The 4,062-nt window shown below is 44.0% G+C and overlaps 1 protein-coding gene across 2 annotated transcripts in view; it reads left to right on the top strand.

Annotated features, from left to right (window-relative positions):
- CUNH17orf67 (chromosome unknown C17orf67 homolog) overlaps window positions 1-443 on the top strand; it is a 228,208-nt gene extending 227,765 nt beyond the window's left edge. For both annotated transcript variants that reach the window (XM_058444954.1, XM_058444953.1), the window contains exon 8: window positions 295-443. The gene's annotated coding sequence lies outside the window, so the exon portion shown is untranslated. The remainder of the gene's footprint in view (window positions 1-294) is intronic.
- Window positions 444-4,062: the final 3,619 nt, after the last annotated feature.

Here is a 4,062-nt window from a genome sequence, read left to right as displayed (position 1 = left end):
TGCTCTATCATTAATATCACTGGTTTTCTTTTGGGCTAGTTTTTAGTTCTGACTTATACTGAAACTAATGGACATGCCACCTGATGTGGACAGAGGTAGCTTAGAGGATGTGGTCACGTTTTGGGAATCCAGTACCGAGACTGAGATCCAGCATTAACTGTGGCTGAGATCTGTCTCGAACACATGCACACATATGTGTTCTGTCTCGAACACATGCACACGTGTACACCCACGTGCATTTAAGTAGAAACAATGGAGGGCTGATAATCCAATCAAACAGTTGATCTCTTCCAGTCGCTGGAAAGGCAGCAGAGAGGGCATGGAGACAGACACATCTGGATGAGAAACTCCAGCTCCGCCCACTTAACAGCTGTGTGATCTTGGATGTGCCAGTTACTCTCTTGCCTCAGTTCGTTCATCTGTGAAATGGAGCAAACATCACATCCCTGGTGGTTGTGAAGATTAACCACGATCATGTGTATGTGGCAGGTACTGTACTGTTGCCTACCTGTTATCCCTTAAGTCACGGGTGAAGGTTTGAAAACACTTGTGAAAGAGGGTGGTGTCAGCTGATGTATACATTTCTCTGTTTATCTTTCATTTTTCTTACTGTTCAAGTGAAATGCCAGAAGGTTGAGCTTCAGTCTGGTGACCAGGAGGGCAAGGGGCACATGCTAGAAATAGAAGACAATGGTGCCTTGGTCCCTATTGGTAGATTGAATGATTTGTTCAAAACATATTCACGGTGCCTTTCTGCAGGACCCCAGCTCCTGCCACTTCACGGGAGAGGAGAGCACTCCCATGCCATTCAATCAGGCATGGCCGTGTGTCTTGCATTAGCCAGTGGGATGTGAGCAGAAGTGGCTATGCCCTGCTTCAGAAGAAGTTCAGTGCCATCCCATGATTTTACTTTTCCTTTGACATGAGGCTGCAAGTCCCAGAGAGGGGCTGCTCCTTCTGCTTGGACCTCAGAAAGAAGATAATAGGGGGAGAACTGCAGCTGACTTGTGAAGGGCATTTAATGGGAGCAAACAGACCTTTGAGATTTGGGGTTAGTCCTTATGGCAGCACAGCTGGGAAAGCTGACTAATTAGTAGCATCGCTGATGGTGTACTGGGGCTGCCACACTAGCTCTCACTGCTTTTACCTCCAGACTTCTTACTACATGAGAAAAAACAACTCCTACTTGGCTAAGCTACCATTTTTTTGTGACTGTGGTCATGATATCCAGTATCATGAAAGTACCAGGCATATTCGCACTTAATAAATTAATGTCAGCTATTATTAGGGTAATATACAGACATGTATTTTAGAAAATACTCAACTTATGCAGTCTACATTTATGAGATAAATTGATGGTGGATTTTTAAAATGAAATTCTGCTTTGTTAATAACCTAATGAATTCACTTATTTTTATTTAAAAATTGAACAATACAAAACGTCGTAAAGTGAAGATTTCTACCTGCCATTCTTTCAATACTTCTCTCCACTGATAACTCGTGTATCAGCCCAAAACATTTTTCTGTGTAAGGGCCAGATTAAGGTGAGGCAAGTGAGGCACCTTGGGCGCAAAATTTAAGGAGGCCCTCACCCTCTCGTCTGTGCAGGGCAGAGTTGATACTTCTATAAGCCTGAGAGTGAGGGCCTCCTTAAATTTTGATCCCTGGGTGTGCCTTATTGCCTCACCCCAGTCCTGGCCTTGCTAAGCATTGCATACATTCACGCGGGTACTTACGTAGTTATTTTTCAAAACTAAAATCACTTTTATTGAACAGTGACTTGCTTTTTTGTTTTTTACACAGTGAATCAGAACCATTTGTGTCAATTCCTATGAGTCTATCACAAACTTTTAATTGTTGTGTAGTATTCTGTACTATGAATGAACCATAGTTTAGCCATTTCCCTACTGATGAGCATTTAAATTTTAATCTTGCTCTTGCAGTGAATGCTACCAAAAACATAACCTAGCTCATATGTGCTTGCCAGTATTTCCAGGGGATACATTTCTAGAGGTGGCAATGCTGGGTAAAGGGATGTTTTAAAACTATGAAAGCTACAACCTAGGCACCTTTCAAAAGTTTCAAACCAATTGATGTTCCTACAAACAGTGCAGAAGGATATAATGGGAAACACTTTACATTAGAATTATCTGCATGATTTCTTTAAATAGCCAGCTTTCTTGGTACTTACGACTTCCCCAAATTAGAGTCACATGCAGTTTTCCAGCAGTCTGTTATTGCATAAATCCAGACAGGCTGCTGAAGTGTGTGTGCTGCCTTAAGAGCCAGCTCTTTCCCTGCTGTGTAGCTCAGCTGGGAAGCGGTTGCTCTGACTTCTCCTATAGGTCTGGAGCTGGTCTGTGTTGGAAATGGGGAGCTGGGCAATCTGTAAGGTTACGCTTTGAGTCAATGTCTCACAACTGCTCTCCAATCTCTCCAAAGATGGGAGCAGGATCAGGAGTCCTGTGGGACATCAACAGCTGTAGAAAAAAAACTTCCCAACACAGAGGAGTTTGTTGAATCTGAATCTCTACATTTTTGAAGAACATAACTTGATGTGGAATCTTGCTAGGCCTTCTGGCAAGGAAGAAGTGCTGGACCTGGTGACCATTTGAGATAGTTGTGTAGGATTCTGTATTATGAATGAACATAGTTTAGCCATTAGCCATAGCAACAGAGTGCTGGACCTGGTGACCATTTGAGGTTCTTGAAATCCTCCACCCTGGCCCTCCTCCTACACTTTCCCTACAATCCAGGGTGGATGTGGATTCCTGTCCATTCGCCTTCAAATCAGGAGCTGGCAAACTCTGGCTTGTGGGTCCAATCTGGCCTGCAGCCTCCTTTTGTAATATAAAGTTTTATTGGAACACAGCCACGCTCTTTGTTTGCAAATTGTCTATGGCTGCTTTTGCAACAGAGGAGCTGAGGAGTTGCGGCAGGTTGTTTGGTCTGCAAAATCTGAAATACTTATTATCTGGCCTTTTACAGATAAAGTATGCCAACCTTCTGCTCTAAATGTCTTTCAAGTTTGTTCCTTCTTTTTCCTTATCTCAGTTCATCACATCTTGCCTGGATGACTGCAGTGGCCGCTAAGCTGGTCACAGAGTGAGCCTTCTTAAATGCAAATGTAAGGATGGCAGAGCCTCAAGTGCTTCAGTTTCTCCAACTGCCTGTTCCCTGAGTGGCATGCCATTGAAGGCCCTCTGAGTCTGCAGCTATCTTTCTTTCTTTTTTTTTTTTTTTTTTGAGACGGAGTCTCCCTCTGTCGCCCAGGCTGGAGTGCAGTGGCGCAATCTCGGCTCACTGCAAGCTCCGCCTCCCGGGTTCACGCCATTCTCCTGCCTCAGCCTCTCCGAGTAGCTGGGACTACAGGCGCCCGCCACCACGCCCGGCTAATTTTTTGTATTTTTAGTAGAGACGGGGTTTCACCGTGGTCTCGATCTCCTGACCTCGTGATTCACCCGCCTCGGCCTCCCAAAGTGCTGGGATTACAAGCGTGAGCCACCGCGCCCGGCCCAGCTATCTTTCCACTCTCATTGGTGTGTGCACCTGGAGCTGTCACTTTTTCAATAATGCATTTCTGACTCCTTCATCAACAAAGGTATTTACTCCTTCCTCTTTGCTGCCAGTAAACCACCGAGAACATGCCTTCCTTTGGTATTTCAATGGCGTTTGTAATTATGTTTCTTTCCCTGTCTTCCTCACTGATCTGTGGACTCCAGAGTGCAGGAAACTTGTCTTATTCTCTTTCACATGTAACAGGGTCTGGCCCAAATAAGTACTAAAGAAATGTTAGCTGAATGAATAAACACTAATATTTCTTGAGCTCTTCTTGCTTTTTCTCAATACTATCTCTTAGAATCCTCACAACAGCCTTGTGGCATAGACACTGTAATATCCCCACTTTATAGATGTGACAGCTGAGGGCAGAGAGAAGTTAAGTCACTTGCCCAAGGTCACAGAACTTGACAGGATTTGAACCCTGGCAGTTAGGCTTTATGGTATATATCAAACTCTAACTCCCATGGTAATAATGAGCAAATGAATGAATAAATGAATGAA

This window comes from Hylobates moloch, unplaced genomic scaffold (assembly GCF_009828535.3).
Source record: "Hylobates moloch isolate HMO894 unplaced genomic scaffold, HMol_V3 SCAFFOLD_10, whole genome shotgun sequence".
NCBI classification, from domain to species: Eukaryota; Metazoa; Chordata; class Mammalia; order Primates; family Hylobatidae; genus Hylobates; species Hylobates moloch.
Note: the sequence above shows the minus strand (reverse complement) of the source record. Positions and strands in the feature narration are given on the sequence as shown.